The sequence below is a fragment of the Stenella coeruleoalba genome, assembly GCF_951394435.1.
Source record: "Stenella coeruleoalba genome assembly, chromosome: 9".
Classification (NCBI taxonomy): Eukaryota; Metazoa; Chordata; class Mammalia; order Artiodactyla; family Delphinidae; genus Stenella; species Stenella coeruleoalba.
The window spans coordinates 97,658,563-97,684,133 of NC_137155.1; the positions used below are offsets into that span (position 1 = coordinate 97,658,563).

General features: G+C 45.2%; 1 protein-coding gene across 12 annotated transcripts in view; it reads left to right on the top strand.

Annotated features, from left to right (window-relative positions):
• The window catches only part of CNTNAP2 (contactin associated protein 2), a 977,311-nt gene that overhangs the window by 879,710 nt on the left and 72,030 nt on the right, over nucleotides 1-25,571 (top strand). For 4 of the 12 annotated variants that reach the window (XR_013829662.1, XR_013829663.1, XR_013829664.1 and 1 more), the window contains exon 15: nucleotides 25,415-25,506. The exons of the other annotated variants lie outside the window; for them this stretch is intronic. The gene's annotated coding sequence lies outside the window, so the exon portion shown is untranslated. The remainder of the gene's footprint in view (nucleotides 1-25,414; nucleotides 25,507-25,571) is intronic. 12 annotated transcript variants of the gene reach the window in all.

The following is a 25,571-nucleotide window of genomic DNA, read 5'->3' on the forward strand; positions in this document are numbered from 1 at the left end:
ACCCATGGTGAGTGGATCTTCAGCCGTGCCCCGTGCTCACCACTGGACTCTCCAACTGAAAACACCTCCCCTCTTGCCTCCGCCCACCCAAGAGTGGGGGCTCAGCCTACAGTGCCCACGCTGGAGTCCGACTCCTTCTCAGCCACTCCTAATCCTAGAGCACATGTGACTTCAACAACTCACGTTATCAAGTGGGCCTTTGTGGCCCACCCGATTCCTGGGTGCCTGTCAAGTCTTCCTAGCACGTTGTAATCTTAGTCATCTTTGTGTTCTCTACAGGGGTTCACGCAGAGCTAGGCACATAGTAGGTACTCAGTAAACATTTGCTGAATACACTGAAGTGACCTAGCCAGGCAAAGAAGGGGAGGTGGACAGCCAACACCCTGTGAACTGAGAGAAAGGCCATCCTCCTCCGGGAACTTGGAGAGCTGGCCCGCTGACTCAGCAGGAGTCTCACTAGGCCTGTAAGCTTCAGTGGTTGGCACTGTTGGAACTGAAGTTTCTGCTGAGTAGGGTCATAAGTATTAACCTGAGAACATAATAGTGAGAATGGCTCCTTCTTTTTCACATCCTAGGCTCAAGAACAGAAATATGCACGCATCACATCTAGAGTATAATATCAATGTATTGTCCGGTATTAGTCATATAAGAAAAGTACATTTTCCGGAAAGTGTCCTTGTTTATCTTGAAGTATTGGGTAAAAAATGACCTTTGTGATTGCTGGGGCAAAGCCCGAAGTGCTGCTAAATTGGAAACGTGTTTAATGGCTAAGACAGCTTACCTCCTGATTAATTATGGATGCGCTACCATTTCAGGATTACATTAGGAAGGAAGTGTGTCACCAACGGTGATCAATGGATGGAATGTGAGTCTCAGTTGCCTCCTTTAAAAATAAATAAATTGAGGTGTGAAGACAATTTGAGATCACTTTTGGTTGAGTAAAATAAAATCTGTTTAGCAAGTTCTTTGGATTTGTGGATTGCCTAGGAGTCTAAAATCTGCAATGTCCCTCCTCCAGATACATTCAAAATGTAGGAGAGAAGTCATTTAAAGCCTAATGCTTGACTTCTTGCCTTGCTTTCTAACCAAAACTAAAACTAAAAAGGAAAAGAAAGGAAAGTTGACTCAAAGAAAGAAGTTGAACTGTAAGTAAAAAATGTCCAAAAACCAAAAGCGGGAACAAAAAAATAGAGGTAATTTTTTAACATTTTTATCATAGCGCTGAAAAAAAATTGCCTCTAATAAATTATATTAACATTCCTTTTTTATTTAGATTTTGTTTTTATCAAAGTAATGCAAGCACCTTGTTTAATGTATCAAATAGTTCTGTATAGCTCATTAGGAAAAACAGCCACCCAATTTTCACATTTTTGTTGTTGTTGTTTCTTCTGGTGTTTGTCTCTAAGCCTCTAAAGACATTTATTTGGTACACAAGGGGTCAGCAAACTTTTTGTAGAGTGAAATAGTGAACATTTTAGACTTTGAGGACCATGTGGTCTCTGTTGCAAGTACTCAACTCTGTGGTTGCAGCATGAAAGCAGCCACAGACAATATGTAAACAAATGGTGTGGCTGTGTTGCAATAAAACTTTATTTACAAACACATGTGGCTGGCCTGTGGGCCATGGTTTACCCAGCCCCGGACTACAACCTGAATATCTGTTTTTAGTTAGTGACTACCAGGTGACTTCTTACTGCGGAAGGTGAGGATTAGGCTCTTCACAGCCAACATCGCCCTCTCCATCCCCCCGCCACATGCTTCCTGTGCTGCCATCTTTCCAATAGGATGGATGCGCCACTAACTTTGGTTAGATCAGAATGCCGTGTTTACGTTACACAACTTTATGCATGCTTTTCATAGCTGAACCATACAATGGAATTACATTTCCTCTCTTGAACAATGTCTTATTTTCCGTAAAGGTTATAAGTATCTTGCTTTTCCATTTGTTAAATTTTCTATGAATTGATGATGAATTCAAACTCAAACTCTCCCAATTTTTAAAGCCCTTTCAATACGTTTTCACACATGTCAGTCCACTTCATTTTTTTTTTTTTTTTTTGGTGCTAAAAATTTTATTGAAAAGACTTTACATGAGGCACAACTTTAATTAAATTAAAATCTGTTCCACAAAACCAAATTCTTCAGCCTTGAAATGTGCTGTGGGATTTTCAAATGAAGTGGCAGAGCATAACCTTTAGCTCTTTGAGTAAGAACATAAGATATTAGATATTAGTCATACTTTAATACAATATTTAGGCTTATTTACTACCAACTTTAACTCAGGACAGAGGGCGCCTGGGATCTCTGAGAAGACTAGCTCTGCAAGAGTCTTCATTTGGACTGGGAATTGTTTTCTTCTTTTCCCCCAGTTTTATCGAGATACAATTGACATACATCCCGGTATAAGTTTTTGTTTTGTTTTATTTTAATTGGAGTATGGTTGCTTTACACTGCTGGGTCAGTTTCTTCTGTACAGCAAAGTAAATCCGCCATACATATACGTATAGCCTCTCTTTTTTGGATTTCCTTCCCATTTGGGTCACCACAGTGCACCAAGTAGAGTTCCCTGTGCTCATTTCATTTTCTTGGAGACATCTCTTCCAGAGCATTCTGGCTGGAGAGACCAGCTGTCATCCTTGCATCTGCCTTCTCCATCATCATAGAGATTCCCTTGGCCTCTAGATTGTTAGAGCCCCTCTGACCTGGCCTCCGTGACCTCCTCTTTCTCGATCTATTTTCTTTTCTTTTTTTTTTTCCCATGGAGTCATCTTTCTGTAGCTTCCTGAGAAAGGGTGCATGGGAGTTACATTTTCTGAAACTTTACAAGTCTGAGAGTGTCTTTATTCTCTCTCACACTTAATTGAAGTTAGACTGAATATAGAATCCTTGATTGGAAATTATTTCCCTTCCAAATTTTGAAGGAATTTTTCAGTTGTCAACAATGTTGCTCTCAAGAAGTTCATTGCCATTCTAATTCTTGATCCTTTAGTTGAATTCGGTGTTTTTCTAGATGCTTTCATGTTCTTATTCTTTTCCCCCATTTTCTGAAATCTCATGAATATAATTTGATGTGTGTTTATTTCCACCCTTCTTACTGGGTAATCAATGGGCCTTTCAACCTGGAAAGCCACATTCTCTTCAGCTTTAAGGACATTTCCTTGAACTGATTTTTGGGGACAATTTCTTCACCTTCATTTTCTATTCTTTCTTTCTAGAAGTTATATTCAGATATCAGACCCCATGGACTAATTCTCTAATTTTCTTATCTTTTCTCTCATTTGTTCAATTTCTTTATTGTTTTCCCTAAATTTTGAGAGGTAGCCTGAAATTTACATCTCAAAACTTAACATTGAGTTTTTCATTTCTTTTATTACATCCCCAATTTCCAAGAGCTTTATTTTTTGTTCTTTGAATGTTCCTTTTTTATATCATCTGTTCTTGTTTCCTGGAAGCAATATATTCTCTCTCAGAGGATATTAACGACACTCTTGTTCTAATTGTTCTTTCCCTACTCAGCCTTTCCCTTCAAGTAGCTCTTGTTTTTTTGTTCATGTGTGTTTTCCTTTGGCCTTCTCCTGTGTCTGAGACATTTCCTCAAATGTCTGGTGACCCTTTAGCTGGCACACATACTTAAGAGTGAGGCACTAAAAATATGACCAGGAGGGACTTCTCTGGCGGTCCACATGTCCACTGCAGGGGACACATGTTCGATCCCTGGCTGGGAAACTAAGATCCCACATGCTGCACAGCATGGCCAAAAAAATATGTATATATGTATATGTATATATATATATATATATAGTTGTATATTAATTATTTATCATAGGATTATATATAACTATATGTAAAAAAATTATAATTATAAAATTAGTATATGTTCATTGCAGAAAACTTGGAAAGAACAAAAAATATAAGCTAAGCTTTTAAGATAACCCTAAAAATCAAGTATATTCTCAGCAATCACAGAAAGCTTAACAGTTTTGATGCATATTGTCCGTTAACGTTATACATATGTGGCTAAGAACTAACGTACCAACACATCAGTGCATTGTCCGTTACATTATACATACGTGGCTAAGAACTAACGTACCAATACATCAGTATCACTTTTAAATTAACAATTTAAATGTTGATGTATTCCTAGATTTTCTAAAAGACTTGTATTATATAAAGAGAAACATTGCAGTAATGGACTTGTGTGTTTATTCTTTGAGCATATTCGTTTGTTGAATGATGGGCCTATTGTAGGTAGTTCAAATTCAACCCCACGCAGAGCTGTCAGACATAATTCGCTTTATAGTCATTCATGCCTGCATAGCTCTCCTTCTTTGCCTTCAGGCTTTACTTTGGGAAATCATTTTATTGGACCTGAAGCCTTCCATTGAGACGAAAATGTTGTTAATTGCTCTGGCAATAGAGAGAATAGCGGCAGGAATAAACAACTAGGAAATTCATGGATTAAATCTTTTTTGATATTTTAAGCCTTTCAGTTATTTTTCTAGCCTGATGAGAATCCCTTCATAAAGCACCATTCTTAGAATTTTCGGTTTTCATAAATGAGCTTGGGTTTTATACGTCCCGTTTGCCCACCACCAAACCAAATTCAGTACAGACTTCTACATATAAAAACCTAGAATTGAGACCAAAAGTATTCCTTCAACAACATACAGTTTCTGAAAGCAATGTGTAGGCCAAAATATATATTCATATTTATCATTTGCACTTTTGTTGAACAAACATCTACTGAGATCCCGCTTCTTGCTTGCGATATACCTATTATTCTCTCCTGAGCATCCTTCTTAGTGCAAGAAGAAAATTCATCATGAGGGGAGGAAGAAAAAGCAGGGCGAAAAAAATAGATGAAAAGAAAGCGGCAGGAGCCCAATCCTAAGAACTAAGGGTCTTGAGAAGAAGGAGCAGATAACGATCCACACAGAACAACTAGGTTAGAAACAGGAAGCAGGCCATTAGCCTGCGGGAAGACTGGATGGGGTTCAGAGGGGAGCCAGCAGCCAGGACAACCCCTATTGCCCAAGTCCATAACCCGTGTCAGACCCGAAGATGGAATGAAACACTTGGGTGGTGCTCAATGAAGATGTGAGGATTTCAGAGAGAGAAAACCAAGTAGGCACAGGTAGTACCCACACAGGTCCTAACTTACTTTCTGCAGAGTTCTAATAGAAATCATTATCTGGTTTCCAAGATCCAACACAAATCAGAAGGATGATGGGTGGAATATCAGAGGCAGGCACAGTGACTACAGTGAGAACAGGCTTGTCAGCAAGAGAGGAGATAAACAGTAAGAAAGGAGAGGTCAGAAACCCATGAACCTCATTTTGCAAAAGAGTAAAGAGCCTAAATACTTCCACAGGCACTATTAAGGGTCATCAAGAAAAGACAGTTGTTATTCACTTTTTTTTTTTCCCCCCCAGTACGTGGGCCTCTAACTGTTGTGGCCTCTCCCGTTGTGGAGCACAAGCTCCAGACGCACGGGCTCAGCGGCCGTGGCTCATGGGTCCAGCCGCTCCGCGGCATGTGGGATCTTCCCGGACTGGGGCACGAACCCGTGTCCCCTGTATCGGCAGGCGGACTCTCAATCACTGCGCCACCAGGGAAGCCCTGTTATTCACTTTAAGGCAGCAAATAAATAAGGAAAAATTTGGAGTAGCATTTCCCACCTAAAATAAATTTGGTGCTTCAGGGATTCATTTCCTTTATGAGGGGGAATTTACTTGGAATAGTTCTTCCTCATTTGGCAGCCCCGTATTTTTTCTGAAGCCATGATGGAGTTGTTAAAGGACTTCATAGATCCCACATGAAGTTTCAGAACCATAGATGACTTCTCCCTGCACGAAAATAGAGGAGCAGCAGTTTTAAATTCGTGGTATTATTCTTCTGATGATGGGTACATATAAGTAAAATAATCAATGTTATCAAGGTAAACTGCAATCCTGTTACTGATCTTAGTGTCAGAGCAATATTACAGCCCACCTGGGTTTTATACCAACTGGCATTTTTAAGCACAAGTTTGCCTGAACAGTAAAGAAAGTCTTGGTTGCCCTGAGCTCACATGTAAATTCACCCTCAACCAAGGTGATGGATCAAAAGACTGTTTCTTTGTCCAGCACGGATGGTCTTTCTTCAAAGCCCGTCAGACCCTTTGGCTTTTGGGATGCTTTTCCTGGGAGTTCTCTGAGCTGGCCACTGCTCTGAGAACCTTAGAATCAGGAGAGCTTCTTGCAGACCAGTCAACTGCGGAGGAAGCTACCTGAGCTAGTTAGCTCACATCCCACATTCTTTCAGCTGTCGTGAAGATCTCCCCACTGGGATGACGTCACCTGCTGCCGCTTGCCTAGCCTCCCCCTGCCCCTCCGCATTCTCATTTCATTAGCAACGTGTGTGTTCACACCCTTCAATGTGAATACGATGGATGTTAATGAATATGACCCATCTGCCTAGCTCCTGTGGGGTTTTTTCCTAATAAGTCTAGTGAAAGGCAGTAAACGGTCTGGAGGCAGCTGAGAAAACAAAGAGCAAGCGTGAGACGTGAATCAGATTGTTCAGTGGATCGGAGAGGACCGCAAACCCCCTAAACTGGTTTGAGTGTTCGTACCTAGGTCTTTGGACACTTATAACCCTGCATAGTCCCGCCCACCAAAAGAGCCTTCCTATTCGGCTCATTTTTAAACCAAGCAGATGGCGTGGTTTAAATTGTAGGAACACCGTTAACCTCTGCAAATGGGCTTCATGGTCCGAATGGGTAATTACGGATTTCCTTCCATTAGGAGTTACAGCCTCATCAGGATTCTACATCCCACTCTTGAGTTTGAATCTCCATATGACAAGGGGGGTTTATTACAAGAGGGCAGAGGGAAAGGGGAACATGGCTCTCTTTCTCTGGAGCAGAATGATGGTCAGGAAAGAACACACTGAAAGAATAAAACCTTTCTGTTAACTCAGCTTCCCAACTCTGGCCTGCATTTTCCAAGTTATCAGTAATCAAAACACTAGGAAAGGAGCTATAACCTCTTCTCCTGAAGGATTTATTTTAATAACTTCCTAATAACATGCTGCTTTGATTGCATTATAGGCTATTCCTGAAGAATTTATTATCTAAGGTACTGTTTGTCAGCGGAGGCTATTTGTCGATGGTTGGAGAGACTGATGAATCGGCTATTAACGTAGATAAGAAGTCATATCGATTGAGTTGACTTTGCATTTAGTAATACTCTAGACAGCAACAATGCATGGAAAAGACACTCTGTAGTGAAGAACTACTTTTTCCTTTATATCCCGTTAAGACTCTTGCATGTTTTATTCCGGCAAAATAGATCATGACCCTGATGAAAAGATCATGGTGATCGTGTGTCTTTACCATAAAAGTGAATTAGAGGGAAATTTTTATAACTCAGTACAGAAATAATTATGATACAAAAACCCTTTGTCTTTTCAATATCTCCAAAATTCATTTCATTCGTCATCTTAAAAGCCTTGACAGTAGCATCAGTTCTGCTCCGTAGAAGTGCGCTCGTGATTGTGTATATAAATGAACTCATTCTCCTTTCAGCTGGGGAGGGTGACCACATTGCCTTCACCCCGCAGCTGCGGGAGGGACCCCAGCTTTCTTATCAGATCCATCTGCATTCGAGGTGCTAATGACTGTGCCCTCCTAGGAGCTACTATGCAATTTCTCCCCCAAGTCTCTCTAGAAATTTTGTCTGTTTTCCTCTTTTCTTCGAAGCTGGACTTTGGGAAGCAGCAGGTAGTGATGGGTCCAAGATGGAGATCTGAGAACTAATAAATAATTGTTAGGGTGCCTGCTATACAGAACATCTGTGCAAGACCCTGAAATGACAACAAAGGTGAATCAGACACGGGGACTGTCGTTAAAACCCTTACAGTCTAGACTAAGACATATGCAAAAATTAATTTAATGCCTGGTAGAAAGTAAGAAGTATTTGATTAAACAACTTCTTTATAAGGTGCTGCATTGTAAGCTGTTTCCGAAGAGTTTACCTAAGACACTAGACAGCTTCTTTATCCATTCATCTGTCGATGGACACTTAGGTTGCTTCCATGTCCTGGCTATTGTAAATAGTGTTGCAGTGAACGTTGGGGTGCACGTATGTTTCTGAATTAGAGTTCTATTGTAAATAGTGCTGCAGTGAACGTTGGGGTGCACGTATGTTTCTGAATTAGAGTTCTATTGTAAATAGTGCTGCAGTGAACGTTGGGGTGCACGTATGTTTCTGAATTAGAGTTCTATTGTAAACAGTGCTGCAGTGAACGTTGTGTGCATGTATGTGTCTGAATTAGAGTTCTGAAACTTTTTCAAACAACGAAGTGCCACAAGGAAGGCAGGAATTCCAGTCAAGGTGTTTAAGGTTTAGGATTCAGAATCCAGAAAAGTAAACCTATCAAAACAGCAAGCTCTGACTCAACTCTCCGTGGTTATACCACCAGCGGGATAAGCTGAGAGTGGGGTGGCAGAGGAGGAGGGAAAGAGAGTAGCTTCCCCAGAGTCAAAGAAGGAGGTGTTTGAACCTGGCACATCATCGTGACCACATTTCTCCAACAAGATCGTTAACAAGCCATGGTTACTTCCCATTTAAAGGAAGCTATACATATACTGTATCCAGAATAGCTCCCGAAACAAAGTTGAGCTGATGTATAGGTTGGATCCATTCTCCCAGCAAAGGAGCAAAGTCTACTGAGATCCTAGGTGGAGGGAATTTACAAAATGTGTCCAATGCAAATTATCAGGAAAAAAACTCAATGTCTTCTTGACATGCTGAGAATAAATTTCCCTAGTTTTTAGATGCAGTATCCCATTCTGGAAACGTTGCTCTGTAACAAAAAAAAAAAAAAAAAGAAGAGAGGAAAGAGAGAGAAAGAAAAGTATGTAATCATTTGGTAAACCACAATGGAATACTAGCTGACGTTTACCAAGAGAACTGTAAATTCTTGAAATTTGGGGGGAGACCATCAAAAAGAGAAAAAGCCTTGTGACTAACTCTGGCACATTTCTACTCCCTTTTGCCACACCCTTGTGCATTCTGAGGGGAACTCAAGAAAAAAGTGCAACAAAAAATATTCCTGCTAGAGCATGGCAGCCATAACTTACCAAATTTGGGGTATAAAATAGAAACATACTTTTAGATGCATACATTTACATGCTTAGATGTAATCTCTCTAGTATAACTGTTTTGTAAATAAATTTTAACTCTAAAACCAGATGCCAAAGAAATAGACTTCTCTCAGAATTGTACTTCAGCACATCCCTTACAGTTTTCTCTGAAATCGAGGAATTGACGTGTTGCTCTGATACAACAGTACCACAAAACAATACACTAGAATGTTGCCAACGTTCCTTTGAGGCTTCCACAATGCGTTATGTATTATTCAACCCTATCTCTCCTTTCCTACCCCCAAGCCCTCCATCCAAGCTGTTCTCCTAGCTGTTGTCTAAATAAACTCATTTACTGTTGTTTTTTTCTTTTTTCCTCACCTCCAACTTTTGTTCAGAGAACATACACACACACACACAGACACACACACACACACACACCCCTTTCCATTTTTCTAAAGTCTACTCATCTTTCAAGCCCCAGGTTGAAACTTGCCTCCTTCCTGAAATCTTCCCTCAAATATGCCAAACCATTCTAATCTCTCCCATCTCTGAGTCTTCTACATCAAATTGCTGGTGGCATTCATTGACTATTGATAATAATGACATTATTATGACAATCACCACCATGCTGGTGCCTATCCAAGCATCCATGTAATGACAGATATATCATCACCATTTTACAAGTCAAGAAACTGAGGTTTAGAAGGTTAAATAACTGTCTGAGGTCATGTAGCTACCAAGTGTTGGAGACAGTCATGGTTCAAGCCCAGGACCTACTGGCTTAAAGATCCCTGGTCTTTCTTTCTGCGCTGCTTGGCTCCCCAGTCATGAACTTCCTTGCGTTATTTTTTAACACATCTGTTCTGTGCATGGTTCTAGGAGATGGTAATTCTTTTGAAAGTGGCCGCCTCATTACCCCACTGTGCCTACTTTTCACCTTGCTGAACCCATATAAAGCGTCCAATTAATACTGGAGGAATTAAATTGCATTCCTGTTATTTGGGCCCCTATCTGGATCTCCTCTTCTTTATCCATAGATGAATCATCACGGTTATATCTAACTCTTTATGAGGGAATGCCTCTTCCTTGATTTGAACATGAATTATTTTCTATCCACTTTACTAAAATCAAGACAGTCACCATCTGTATGTGTTACATAAATGTGAACTCTTAAAAACACTAACCTTTAAGGGCCAGAAGTTTGAGTAGAGTAAAATCAATCATTGGAATCGTCAGAGGGAGAAGGTTGGATGAGCCATTCCCCCCTCTGCTGTCCTTGGGTCAGCCTTTTCAGCCTGCCCGTTCCTAAAGGCTAGAGGAAGACTTAGATGTCTCTGAAGTCCCATTAGTCTTCCAAATGAAGGTACTGCATCATAGGCATCAAACCTAGGCAACCACCCAGGAAGTGGCAGGTGAGAAATGGGTCCCGGTGCTCCCTGGGAATCCACTACTACAACACCACCTTCTCATGGCCTTAGGTGACCAGCGTTGTTAAAACGCACCTCCTACCGTATACATGCCCTCTCCCTCCTTCCTGATTTATGTTTCTCCGTAGCTCATGTCCTCACCCAGTACCCTATCTATTTCACTGAGTTGTTTGTGGCCCTTCTCCTCCCACTAGAATGTAAGTTCCATGAGAGCAGGGATTTTGGTCTCTTTGTTCTATTGTATGTCATATACCCAGCACCCGTGACAGTGGGACTCAGAGGAAGTGCTCAAGAACATTTGTTGAATGAATGAAATGAATTGTAAGCAGAACATTCAAGGGTGTTGAGAAGCTGTTTTAGGAAAATAATTCAGTCATCCTTTGTTTCAATACCAGATGGGGTTCCCCACCACGCAATACTCAGTGACCTCAGCTGGGTGTCCTAAACTTTAACTCAATTCAGACACTGTCTACCTGGCGACAGGGTCAGATCTCACAGATTACAGGCTCAGTCCCACAAGACTCCTCCACCCCACTCCGGAGGCTAATTGCAAGTCCAGGTTGTCTCCTGTGCTTTTGACCAATTGGCTAAAAATCAGAGGTTCCCACAACCCCTTCCTCGGGCTCAATTCATTTGCTAGAGCGACTCACAGAACTCAGGAAAAGAAGTCACTTATATTTACCAGATTATTATTAAAAGGTTGTGATAAAGGATATAGATAACCAGCCAGATGGAAGAGATGCCTAGGGCAGCGTCTGTGGGAAGGGGTGTGGCGTTTCCACGTCCTCTAAAGGCACACCACTCTCCCAGCACCTCACACGTCACCAAACCCTGATTACAATTTCTGTGGAGGCTTCATCACATGGGCATGATTGCTGTAACTCCATTTCCAGCCCCTCTCCCCTCTCAGGAGAATGGGAGGAGGGGCTGAAAATTCCAACCTTCTAATTGTGACTTGGTCTTTCTGGTGACCAGCCCCCATCCAGGAGCCCATCCAGAGGCACCGCATTAGCACAAAAGACACTGCTCACACCCAGCAAAGTCTAAGGGATTTAGGAACTCTGTGTCTGGAGCCCAGGATCAAAGACCAAGTATTAGAACGTAAAATGCTCGTGGTGCTCTTATCACTTAGGAAGTTACTGGGGTTCTAGGAGCTCTGCCAGAAATCAGGGGCAGAGTCCAATACATACATTTTCCATCGTCTCACGAAGCCATAACCCATTCTAATCAGGCAGAGAAGAAAGTTGCCAGTTTGTGTCATGTACCCCTCAGTTATGTTGAAACCATTGAAAGTGTCTGTGTCCAAGGGACCCGTTGCCTCATTTTTGCAGAGCCAGCTTTTACCATACAGAGCAAACGCTACACACCAGCCGGTGGCAAGTCTGACCCAGAGTGAAGTCATTCATGTGAAATAAATGGACATTACGTGTGACATTCCAGAGCCTCAGAAAGGAGTAGCACAGAACGTTCTCCAATACAATTTTGAAGTATTTTTTCACCTTCACAGCAACCTCAGTGTCTGTTTATTTTTAAAGTTTCCTAAGAAAACATTGCCCTATTGATGCTGTAAAAGTAGGTGATCAAGACCTATCGCCGTGTGACCTTCAGAAACAGAGCAGGATAGATTTAACCTGAGGTTCCAGAACTAGCTTTTCACTTCATTTGTTTCTCTGACGTAAGGACTTAGGTCACAACTAACAGAGGCCATCGGCTGCTGTCCCTCCTTCCAGAGGATGTCTGGGACGGACATTCCAGAGGAGCAGGTACCTGAGAAGCTCTCCCACGTTCAAGCTACTCCCAGCTCTGGTAGAAACTCGTTTCAGTATCTAATTGAGCAAGTTGCCTAGGAGACGCCCAAAGGCTCCCTATTTACCCTTTGTGCCCACATTTCTACTCATGACCCCAGACCCACAGATTTATTTTCATTTGTTTCTTTTAAGCCTTGACCCCAAAACAACAGATTTTGAGATAGCAACATATAAACATGTAACTTGTCAAATTAGCGATTTGGGGAAGCCTCAGGGTTAGTAAAGCCGCTGTCACACGGCCAGAGCCGGCAGGTGCCTTCCCGAGGGCCACCTCCTCTATCTTCTCCCTCCTAGAACCCCAGTTCCTTGCAGGCATTCACACTTCTCCACATAGCCGAGAACTCCAGGGAGGCTGTGTTCTTCCCCGGCCCTAGGGTGCGCAGAATGGAAGGCGAAAGAGAGAGCTTTATCCTACCACGAAGCCATACATCCATCAATAGACTTCTGTTCACCATCTGAGGATGCCCCGAGTGGAACTGGTCCCAGTTCACTTTTCACCTTTCACTTTTGGACTTCCTGTTCCCTATAGCATTGGTCCAGCCTAAACACCTCACTGCACGCTGCTGCCACCTGGAGAGTTTCTAAAATCCTACAGATGCCCAAGTGCACCCGGAGAAAGCCTATTTCAGTGGGACCTAGGCATCCAGGTTTTTCAACGTTCTCCAGGTGATTATAATGTGCAGCTAGGGATAAGAAATGTTATACTAATCCCCGTAGTCTGACTCAGTCTTTAAGATGCTTTGGGAGAACTTGGAGCTCAGGACCATCCTTTGGAAACCTTTTGCATCATCTGGTGTGAGCCTAAATCGAAGGTATAGCCTCTCAGCGAGGTTCCCTCAGGTGGGCCCTCATCTTTTAATTATACATGGTCTTCATGATCTGTCCTCTCCAATAGAAAAAAGTGTATTTTTTCATATACAATTCCCTGAATACCCTTCAGGGCTCTCTTCATAGCATCTGCACTTCCATCCTGCTCCCCCAGTCCTGTGATCCTTGACCAAACTAGCAGGCATTCCTAATCTAGGCTCTTCTTGGAAGGATTGAAATGGGAAAGCAGCTTTCCAGGAAAGGAAATAAGCTGGGCACAAAGGGATGAAGAACCCCCATAGAGCTTTGGCAGATGTGGGTCAGAGTTTTAACATTCACACGTGCATAAGCAGGGCAGCTTCCTTGGGCCCCTGCACCTGCCCACCTCCGGGAGAGCCAGGTGTGCAGTGCGCTCGGGACAGCTTTCTGACCATCACAGCATCCGGTGCCGAGGGGCGGGGTCGGTTTCTCTCCCCGACGTTAGCGTAGCCCAGCCATCAGGTGGATTACATGAGCAAGTGAAGAATGAAACCGCTGAGGAGGGGGTTGTTCTAGCCATGGGGGCTGGGCCCTTGGGCAGCGTGGGCTGGCCTGCAGTTGATGGGCCCAGATGGATGCCTTGTGTGACGCTCCATTCTCTACCTTGTTACAAGTGGAGGTCGAACATGTATAGCACTTGCTTGTTGATTTCCAGGGAGAATTGTTTCAGCATTTCAAAATTCAGCTTAATGCTTGAAGGTCTCTCCCTGAGCTTTGCCTCCAATGAGCATGCCTCATTTCAGGAATCCTCACTGGATTTTTGCCTATTACCGCCGTGTAATGAGAGAACGATACTGTAAAATGATGTTGGGCACACCTCGTTTAGTAAAGCCCTGTTATAATTGCCTCATTATTCTACCTTCCCCTGGCCAGTCAAATCACACCCCATGGAAGTGGTGAGAAACAATGTAGCACTCAACTTCAAATTCCAGATGCCTGAGTCACAGGTGTTGGACTCTCCCCAGCCCTACGGTGGGATTACCTGTGTCTCCTGGAACTGGTATTGCAATAGATACTCGCTGCATTCGCTTTTGTTGCACACATGGCACCTAACCTGGGCGGGAAAATTTAACAGTTATTTATTACTTCTCAATGTCTGTGGGTTTCCATTGAATGGAAATTCAAGAGTTACAGCAGAATTAGAGCATCTGATCGCTGGATCACAAAGTCACCCCTTCGCCGCCTCCCAACTCCCATTCTCATAGAGACCTGCTCATCTCAACTCTGGGCCACCCACATGGATCTCCCAACACTGGTCCAGCGTTTAAGGGTAAAATCTCTTCCCAAGATGTTTTAATGTTCATCTGTTTGAGGAATCTTGTTTCTGTTTGATAGGAGACGTTTGGGGTCTTAGAAAGTTGTGAAGGAATGGCATATCTCCTTTAACTCTGACTTCCACAAACATCCTACTCCAGGTACTACAAAAAAAACCTTCCAGAATAAAAGTGTTGCGGAAATAAACAAAGAGCACTCAAGTGAGAACAAGCAAAGGCTGTTTATTCAGATACTGCTTTAGTAAGTGAGTAAGGGACCATCACTTGTGTTTGGCAGAGTTTCAAAGGTAGGCTAGGAAGAGGGAAAGCTTTGTGGTGGAAAAAAGGGAAGGCTTCAAGTGTGCCCTGGTTGGAGTTTGTTGGCCTGGGGAAGCTGGGATCGGGCTAACGAGAAGCCAGGCATCCTATGTGATTGGTCAGGGGAACATAGTTGGCTTTCTTCAGCTGGTCCTCAGTTGGAAAATGGGGCAAAAATTAGGGAAGCTGGAAGTCATTGGTTAAGTTGGCTGATGGTTACAGAAGTTGTGGTTTGACTGCTCAAACTGGCTGCTGGTCATGGGTCAATGTTTTGTTGTCACGTATGACAACATATGTTGTCTGTTGTATACTCAGTCTCTCTGAGTTCCATCGGCTAGGGGTCATGGAATCATAGGGAACATTTTCGCAAGACGTGGGTAATGGAAACAGCAGAGGTGACCAGTTATCCTTCAAACAGGGCTGGGTGAGAGAGGGGAACCCTCAAGCATTCCAGGCCACCTGGCCCAGCGGTGATGTTCTGAGAAAAACCCAACCCATCCAAGGAGATTGGATTGGACCCACTTCTCCACCACTGTGCTCTCCATGCTACTTCGGGGAGAGGTAGGGTCCATCCTGAGACTGTCCCTTCCCCATCTGCAGATGGACTTGGAACGCTGAGCATAGCCTAGAACACCTGCCAGAGGCTCCCTAGGGCTGAGGATTCTAATGACCTTGGGATTCTCTGGTGTTTCTGGAAACTGCTGGAAGATTTCCAGGGTCATTGTTAAGTTTCTTGCTAGTCAGTTAAAAGATTAAACTCCATTTTCATACGGCCCAGGTTGGAAGAGAGGAAGAGAGACTTAAGAGGCATCAGAGGCTCAAGAAAGGGGGTCAGGACCGTCAGGAAGTCCTCAGTGGTTGAAGCACATTCGTTCTTTATTCATTCAACTAACGGTTATTGAGAACGTCCTGTGTCCCCGGTTCCGTGGTGAGCGCTGGACAGTCTTTTACTGCGAGGATGGAGAAGAAGACCCATGAAACTTGCGGGGAGTGAACACACAGGCGGTGGTGTTGTGCGGTTAGCGACCAGGGGGGCCCTGGAAGAGGATTCGAAGGGGAAGGTTGTGAGGCAAGGCTCCTGGTGGTTTGAGGGTGATCAGTTGTCCCCCCACGCAGTACCCCCTGGACTATGGGAGTCAAAAATGCCAGGATGGGCTTCCCTGGTGACACAGTGGTTGAGAGTCCGCCTGCCGATGCAGGGGACATGGGTTTGTGCCCCGGTCTGGGAAGATCCCACATGCCGCGGAGCGGCTGGGCCCGTGAGCCATGGCCGCTGAGCCTGCGCGTCCGGAGCCTGTGCTCCGCAACGGGAGAGGCCACAACAGTGAGAGGCCCGCGTATCGCAAAAAAAAAAAAAAAAAAGCCAAGAGTCACAGTGAGTGCTGTCACGCCTCCTCTCACACATCTGAGCCCTGAGTGTGCTGTTTCTTCTGACTGGAATGCTCTTCATCCAACTTTATGCCTGACTACCTCTGACTCACCTTCCAAGTGACTAGACATCCTTTCATCCGGAAAGCCTTCCCTGATGCCCCAAAGTTGGGCAAGGGCCCCTCCGCAGAGCTCCTTCTCCAGTGCAAGCCCTTAACCCCCTGCCAGGTGGGACCATGTTGATTGAAGTCACCGCCACACTCCCTGTGCCAGCCGGCATCTGTGCCATGAGGGACCCTCAGCCAATATGAATTGAAAGGTGGGCGGATGGAATGGCCTGACTGCTTACCTAAAACCCCCATTAGATACAACTTCCCCAGCAGCCAGCACACTGCCTTGCACATGACAGTGGGAGGGCAGGAATGAGAAAGCGGAACTGACCGCGCAGCTCCTAGGCATGCTTTGACCGTCTTGGCCCACAGTTTCAGACACACCACACCCCTCTGCCCTCTCCCCCTACATCCTGGCCAAGGAACGGTCTGACAGTGGCTCTTGGAGATGTTGATTGGTTAACTGACCTTTAGTGTAAACGACTTTTTAAGTAACCCACCATAATTTGTTTCTTGAAATTAAATAGTTGAAGTCACGCAAGCACACGTTTGGGTGCAAATCATCCCCGAACTCCTGGTGGTGAGTGTGGGCCGTATCATGACTCTAGGTTCACGGCACTGTGGCACAGTGGTGTGAAGAAGCTGAGATTTGTTATTTCTCAGGCATTTCTAGCCCTTTATTTATGATGATGAAATGAAGGGCGGTGTCCCTTTCTGACATCTGTCTGAGTGGAGGAAACTGCCGGAGTGGGAAGCCTTCTTTCCCAGGCACAGAGGGTGTTACAGATCCTCACGGGCTGGTCCCGGAGGCACGACTGACCCAGTGTCACGGGGAGGGGCTGCAGGGCTGGGCCACAGCGGGGCCTGGGCGCACACTGCCCTCAGTGGCTGGAGACCCGGTCTGGGGACACCTAGGCTGGCCCCGTCCTCCCTTCCAGACCCCTCCTCCCCTTCCAAGCCTGAGCAGTAGTTTAAGTCTCTTCTATCCCCCATCTCTTCCTTCCGCAAGGATAGAGTCCTGGATGGCAAGGACCCCAGCACGTTCTGACTGTGCCTTTACCCACCCCACCTCCAGCGCCGCTCCACGTGTCCAGAGTTTCTGCATACCTGAACCCCCTTGTAGGAGAGGAAGACTCGCTCAAGTGAAGAACCTCCAAGCTCCAATGGGGGGCGCAGTCTAGGGACTGGAAAGAGGAAAGATGGGGGAAATTGCTCTAGTAGTTGAGTCGAATCCAGAGTCTTTGTATTTTAAAATATATGTGTAGAAGGATCACATTTTATCTGGTAACATTATGACAAACTGAGAGAGGAAAAAAAGCCCTATAAACATTTGGTTCAACTGAGTAAAAATAATTACTATCATCTTTCTCAATCACACAACTACTGCATAGCATTAAACACATGTATCTTTAAACCATGTAAGTTCCAGTTTTTATATGTTCCACCTTCATATTTTATTCTTCAGATAATATGACATGATATGATGCTTTGCTCACCGTTAGAGGGAGCATGGATTGTAAACAGGGAGCTCAGAGAGAAAAGAATTCTTTGCTCAGTCAGGGCAGGGGCCTCTGGCTGTTCTGGAAAAGTCCATGAGTCTCCATTTGTTTTCTAAGCCTCTCGATCTAGAGCAAGGACCTTCTGAATTCCCACAACGTTCATGCTTTGTGGTAATACATTGGAAGCTGGATTCAGCTAGTAGCAAAATACGGTGACGTGTTCCGGCTTCTAAAACAGACTAATTCTCCCTGCTAAATAAGAAAAATTTCACCAATTACTATAATCAGCCATTGAAATAGTCTACGGGGGAAGAGAGAGAAGCACCATTATTCATGTCACTTAAAATTCAACCAGGCCACCAATTTATCTCAGGCTGTTCGTCCTTTTTTGAACAATGCTGCGGGGATCAGTATTAGAAACGGGGGGATGGTAGATGTAAAGCAGTTTGTCAGCCTAATTGTTTCAACTATAAAAATGCAGAAGAAGAAAGTGGGTTCAAATCAAGTATGACATAGAATCCCAGGCGCTCCTCCTAAGAGCACCTTTGTAGAATGGCATGCTTGTAATTATGGAGTTCGATATACTCCTCATACAGAATTGTAATGCAATTGTAAACGTCATTGAGGAAGCAGTGTGTAGTTACAGGAATCAGATAAACCTGAGTGGAAAGGCCTGCTCTGCTACTCATCAGCTTTTTGTTCCTGGGTGTCCTCATCCAGAAAATGAGGAATAGCGACAGACCCTCCTCACCGGGCCGTTGAGAAAATGAAACAAAATGAAGCATGTGATGCTCTTAGCGCACAGAGCAGCGTCTACCAGCACGGAGTAAGCTCCGTGCGGCTCTGTCCGCTTTGCTCATCCTGGACCCCAGGACTGACCCCAGCACAGGACCCATCACAGATGCCCCCCAAATACAGGGTAAGTGGATTAATTAGTGAATGGTAGCCGACCTGATATTATTATTTTACAATGCTTGATGTCGAAATGTCGGTACAATATTCCATTACGTGGACGTAACTTCCTTAACCTTCTACCTCCGTGCCTTTCTGGGTGTTCAGTATTTTTTAACAAGTGTCTCTGTGATGAACATCTCCCTCCATACAGCTTTGTGTGGAGGGGCAGGGCTTCCTAGCGTGACAGAACACCCAGATCTGAAAAGCAAATCTTTGAGCAGCTTAAAGATAAAGCCTATGAGATCATCATCTAAAATCAAGGGAAGGCAGAATGTTCAAGCTGGAGGGGGCCCGGGGGCCCGGGTCCTCACGGGAGCCACACGAGGTTGATCTAGCAGAGGAGAAGCAGCAGCTGATGCCAGCTCTCTGACCAGAACCCAGGTCCCAGCTCCTGGGTCAGAGTGTCTCTGCTCTAGACCAGTTTTTGTGTATGCACGCTTGCATGCATGTGCGTGCGCCTGTGCACATGTGGACACGGATGCTACTGAACGTGCACCTGTGTAGCCTGCACTTGACCCAGATCACAGAAGGTTAGAGTTCAGGCCATCCGACCCCTCATTTTTCAGGTGAGGGTAAGTGACTTGGAGGGCTTTATGGAACATTTTGGTGTCTTTTCCTACTGTGGAAATTTGAACAGAAGGGCATGAAAAAGGCTAGGAAAAGACTGCCAGGTTCACTGCCATGAAACCACACACAGCATCACTTACCTGGGCGAATTCAACCTGAATTCCAGAAATCCAGTTCAATAATGACACTGAGGTCACCAGACAGAGGGAAAGGGGCTCCTACTGACCAGGTTGTAAAGTATGGGCCCCGACAGAAAAGCCTCCCCGCAGCCAGCAGAGATGTCTGGAAGCCTCCTGTGCGCCACACAGAGTCGCGGGGCTCTCTGTCCACCGGACACGGGGGAGGAATGCGGGTGGTGGACAGCCCGAGCCGCCCCATCCCGCCGTGTGTGAGAGGAGCATCCCTGTCGCACACTCGTGGAGAAGGCCGGCAGAGGCATGAATGGCAAAGAAGGGAAGGACCTTAGCGGTCAGATCATCCAGTCCCCTCGTTCAGCAAGAGAGGAAATCGGGCCCCGGGGAAGGATCTGGGCTGCTCAAGTCCCGTAACTGGCTGGTGTCTGAGGCTGCCCTGACTTCTGCGCAGACATTCGCATCGCATCTGTCTTCTCCATCCTTGAAAATTAGTGTTCAGTTATTCTCGGCATTACGAGCGTTTGCTCGAGCGAATGTCACGTTCATAATAATGGGCCTAACGACCCACAGCAGTCGTTCTAGTGTCATTCGGACGTTGTACGTTCCCACTGAGATGAATGATGTGACCGTGAACTTCTTCAGCAGACATTCCTGAGTTGCACCTGACCCAGGATGCAGGCGTGTCCGAGGAAAGGCAGTTGTGGGTTCGAGAGTCTGTTTCCCTGAGGGATCACAGGGCATCTGGGGACAGAACTCATTCAAGGGAAGAGAGGACGACATAAGAAGCCCATTCTCATGACTGAGGGCAGCGCAGGTTTTGGGTGCAGTGTGGTGACTGTCCGTCGAGTGACCTAACACGTAGTAAGTCCTCGGGAAACGACTACAGGCTAAGAGGGAGATTTGCTGCGAAAAACTCGGCAGGCAAAGGAGCGGCAGGCAGCACTGCAGGCCTTCATAAGAGACACCAGAAATGTCAGGAAAAGGATGTCGGTGGTCATAGAGAGCCCACACTGGTGGCCCCGCAGTTGTGTTGCTTCTGGAGAAAAGCCCCAGCGGCTTCGGCAGGGACGCCAGGCTGCACCAGCAGTTTGGTTGTGATGGCAGAGGGCGCCCAGGCTCAGAGGGTCTACACCAGCATCGAGCACCAGGGCAGACACGTCTTCGCCAGGCCCCAGAAGCGCCGTCACTGCCTTCATAGGAGGGAGAGGTTAGCAGGCCTTTGGCACCGGACGGGAGGCCTGGCCACACAAGACACTGCCTGGGGACCCCAGCAATGGCTGCGGACACTTTGGGAGCTGGGGAGACGGAGGCTCCTGAAAAGACACAGCCAGGAAAACACTGCTTTATTGATGTGGAGACTCTCACTTTACCCCCCAGGCCGGCGTTGGCAGATCCTACCAACGTCCCTTTGTCCATCCATCTGTCTTTGAGGTGGAATCATTCAAAGATGAGGCACCAGGAGCCAGGGCACCTGGTCTTCGCATCTGCACTTGGCCAAACTCCCTCTCAGCTGCCCTGGGTCTGGAGGAAACAGAACCATGACGAAGCTGATTTGTATTCTGCCAACTCAGGGAAAATACAATTAACGTGGCAGCTCGACTCAGCAAAGCCCATGGGAACGGCCGAGAAGGAAAGGGCTCCCGCAGCTCAAAGTGATATCAGAGAAAAGACAAGGCCACCCTTCTAGTCCCACAGTGTGTCTCCCCTCCACTGCCCACAAGTCGGTGAAAGGGGAAAGAGGAGGAAAGCTGGCAGCCGGGCGGCTGGGAAGAACCTTCTGCCTCTGGGGGTGAAGGCGGGGCATCCGGCAGAGCGGCGGGGATCCCTGCTGCTTGGCCGTCGTCAGGGCTCAGCCCCCAGCGGAAGGGAACCGTCACCAGGCCCTGCTGCTCCTGCAGCTCTGAGGGCACGCCTTCCAGCGGAGACCAGAGGCCTCCCAGGCACCAGAAAGGAGTGGGACCAGTTGCTGTATCACATACCCACCTCGCACATCATCACGTGTCAAGAGACGGAAGATCAGGCAGATATTAGCAACCCCCTGAAGCCGAGCTGTGAAGGCTGGGATCAGTCTTCAGCCACTTCCCAGCTAACAGACTCCCAAAACATGGAAGAGAGAACTGCTTCCTAATGCCTCCGACTGGCACTTGCTTTCCCTGTAGTGACTCTTATTTATATTTAGAGACAATTTGATAAGCTTCATAGATTTTTATTTATTTAACATTACTTTAGCCTTTTTGATACATTCAACTAGAGTATTCTCTAAAGTTTTCAATTATTTTAACGTTTTTTCGTGATTTGAACAAATCAGGGCTCAGCTTCTCCTGGCTTGAGACTCCTTTACTGCTCACGCAGCTGCGAACACAGAGGCAGGGGAGAATGGCCCACCCCTTGCTCCCTGCTTGCCCATTTGTATTCGTGTCTGTCTGCACTTGTATCTGTATATCTAGGCATTGTTAAATTGTTCGGTTTCAATATCTGCCTTTCCTTATGAGACTAGACTCATTATTCATTCATTCTACAAAAACTTAAAGAATATTGACACTGGATTTGAATCCAATATCAAAACTGTGTCTGATTGGTTCTCATTTCACAGACTTTATATGAATTCCACATACAAACATAATTTTTTAAAAATTAATAGCTTGGGCTTCCCTGGTGGCGCAGTGGTTGAGAGTCCGCCTGCCGATGCAGGGGACACGGGTTCGTGCCCCGGTCCGGGAAGATCCCACATGCCGCGGAGCGGCTGGGCCCGTGAGCTGAGCCTGCGCGTCCGGAGCCTGTGCTCCGCAACCGGAGAGGCCACAACAGTGAGAGGCCCACGTACCCCCCAAAAAAAAAAAAAAAAATTAATAGCTTAATTCCAGAACTTACTGAATAAGATGGTGATATTAATGAAATGATTTAATACAGTTTAATCTAGTTTTATTGAGAGGAATATGGAAGCTTTATCCAGACAAAAGGAGCTGAAAATCCCACACTGGTGATGGAGGAGGGCTGCAAATGGGCAGAGGTTGACACGATTCGCAGAGGCATCTTTCGTTAACAAGCGATAGTGCCGATGGTATTTTATTTTCAAGTTTCAGTTGTTTTAAGAAGAGATTTTCCAGTGGGAGGTCTGTGAGTACTAACTGGCTCCTATCTAGCCCACACTTCCTGTTTGGTTGATAAAAAAGAAAAAAGTCAAAAATAATAGATACGTTTCAAATCAAGTGTTAAGTCATTTAAACAACTCCTAGCGGCAAAAAAAAAAAAAAAAAATGCGGGCAAGTTTCCCATTTTTGCTCCAGTCCAGAGCCATCCTTGAGGACCTAAATGCCATAAAACCTGAATGCAAGATAGATACTCACATTCCTTAATGTCCACTTTAAGGAACATTAAAGTGTTCCTTAGGGAACACTTTAAAGTTACTGGTTTTGACCTTAAAACTTAATCATTTACTAGGAAATCATTTTTCAGGTGTTTTCAAATGTAAAATATTCAAGTTCATTGCCAGAATCCCAGTAGTGCGGAAAGAAACCTACCAGGCTTATCTTTATTCCTCTTTCTGGGACATATCCATTGCATTTGTTAACTGTGAAACTTTGGGTAAATGACTTCACTTCCCTGAGCAATGACGGTGCTCCAGTCAGGAAGGATAATAATCTCTCTCTCCCAGGGTGGTTTTTGGGTTTACATGCTTAGGTAGAGGGATGAAGGTGACTCTCTGAGATGCGTTCATGTATTTGCTCAGTCAGCAAATATTTATTGTCTGGCCCAGGCACTGAGCTGGGTGCAGGGGAATCTACTGACCAACAGCATTGGAGGACACCCTGGATTTCCCCTCATTCTTCCGTGGTGCTGCACCTGGACTCTCACTAAACCTGGCCAGGTTCCCTGCTGGACACAGGACCTCCGGTCACCTTCCTCTGCTTTGCCCTCTGATTCCCTGGGAAGCGTCACTCCAGCCCCCAGAGAAAGACCCCCCCGCCCCTCGCACATCCTGGAAGGCCCTTCTCCCCCTGATGCCCTGCCTGCCCCTCCACCAGGAGCATCAGGCTGTTTCTTCCCCGAGCCTGGAAGGACTTTCCTCCTCTCCTAGGAGATGATTTGTTGCTCTAAGTTGGTGGTTCCCAAACTCACATTCCCAGCACTGGCGCTGGGTAGCTACAAAGAATAACCAGGGAACTCCTTTAAAATACAGATTCTCTGACCCTGCCCCAGGCCTACTGGGAATCAGATGACTTTGATATGAAGCCAGGTTTGGGAACCACTGCTTCTGGTCACCGGATTATTTTTGTTTGGTCTTTTCAGAATCAGCAGGCCTTTCCCTCTGCCCCTTCTTCCACCATCTGACCATTCTTATCTGCTTCTTACTCATCTCTCCAAAGCCTTACTCTCAGGTCTTTGTAATCTCACGCACAGAAATCTCTACTTATCGCTGCACAGAATCAAAAGGATTGGATTTTGTGTGTTTATAGCCAGCTCTTGGCCCTGCACCATGCAGAGGATGTGCTATAGATTGGATTTTAAGGACACTTCACTGTTAAATTCCAAGCTTAGGTCTGTGGTTTCTCCACAGTGAATAGGCTGTTAATCATACTCTCTGCAGTACCTCCTGGGGTGAAGGAGGAAGAGGAGGGACTGATCACAGGAACTTTTTTTATTTTTTACCGTCTTTATTGGAGTAAAATTGCTTTACAGTGGTGGGTTAGTTTCTGCTTTATAACAAAGTGAGTCAGCTATACATATACATATATCCCCATATCTCCTCCCTCTTGCGTCTCCCTCCCACCCTCCCTATCCCACCCCTCTAGGTGGTCACAAAGCACCGAGCTGATCTCCCTGTGCTATGTGGCTGCTTCCCACTAGCTATCTGTTTTGCATTTGGTAGTGTATATATGTCCATGCCACTCTCTCACTTCACCCCAGCTTACCCTTCCCCCTCCCCGTGTCTTCAAGTCCATTCTCTACGTCTGCATCTTTATTCCTGTCCTGCCCCTAGGTTCTTCAGAACCTTTTTCTTTTTTAGGTTTCATATATGTGTTAGCATATGGTATTTGTTTTTCTCTTTCTGACTGACTTCACTCTGTATGACAGACTCTAGGCCCATCCACCTCACTACAAATAACTCAATTTCGTTTCTTTTTATGGCTGAGTAATATTCCATTGTATATATGTGCCACATCTTCTTTATTATTCATCTGTCCATGGACACTTAGGTCCTGGCTATTGTAAATAGAGCTGCAGTGAACATTGGGGTGCGTGTGTCTTTTTGAATTATGGTTTTCTCAGGGTATATGCCCAGTAGTGGGATTGCTGGGTCATATGGTAGTTCTATTTTTAGTTTTTTAAGGAACCTCCATACTGTTCTCCATAGTGCCTGCACCTACTTACATTCCCACCAACAGCGTAGGAGGATTCCCTTTTCTCCACACCCTCTCCAGCATTTATTGTTTGTAGATTTTTTGATGATGGCCGTTCTGACTGGTGTGACGTGATGCCTCCATTTCTCTAATGATCAGTGATGTTGAGCATTCTTTCATGTGTTCGTTGACAACACAGGAACTTTTTTAAAAGTCCTTAAACTTGATTGATTTCATCTTTATTATGGCTACAACATGGTTTTTGTTTGTTTCTTAGTTTCTTTAATTTACACGCAGTAAAATTCACCCTTTTTAGTGTAGAGTTCAGTGAGTTTTGGCAAACATACATATTCAGGTAACCAACACCCCAGTCAACACACAGAAGCCCTCATTTCCCTTGTTCCCTTTGTAGGCAACCCCTCCCTCTGCTCTCAGCCCCTGGGAGCCACTGATCTGTTTGCTGTCCCTATATGTTTGCTTTTCCCCGAATGTTGTATGTCATATAAATGGAAACACACAGTATGTTAGCTACAGCATTTTGAAAGATTGTATATGTAAGTACCTACTGAAGAAAGGGCGATTTCTTCTAATTTTTTTGCTTTCTGGCACTTATAATCTGATATGATGTATCATCTGTGGATCTTAATCCTTTTTGCAGTACATGTGATCTATTAGAAAAATGAAGATGAAGCAGGCATGTCATCTCGTCCTTCAGCGGGTAAACACAGACTAGCAAGGCCCTTTGTAAAGGTCAGTTGTAGCTTCCTAATGTTCTCTCCCATGGCCAAAATAGTCCCTCCTCCCACTTCGCCTCC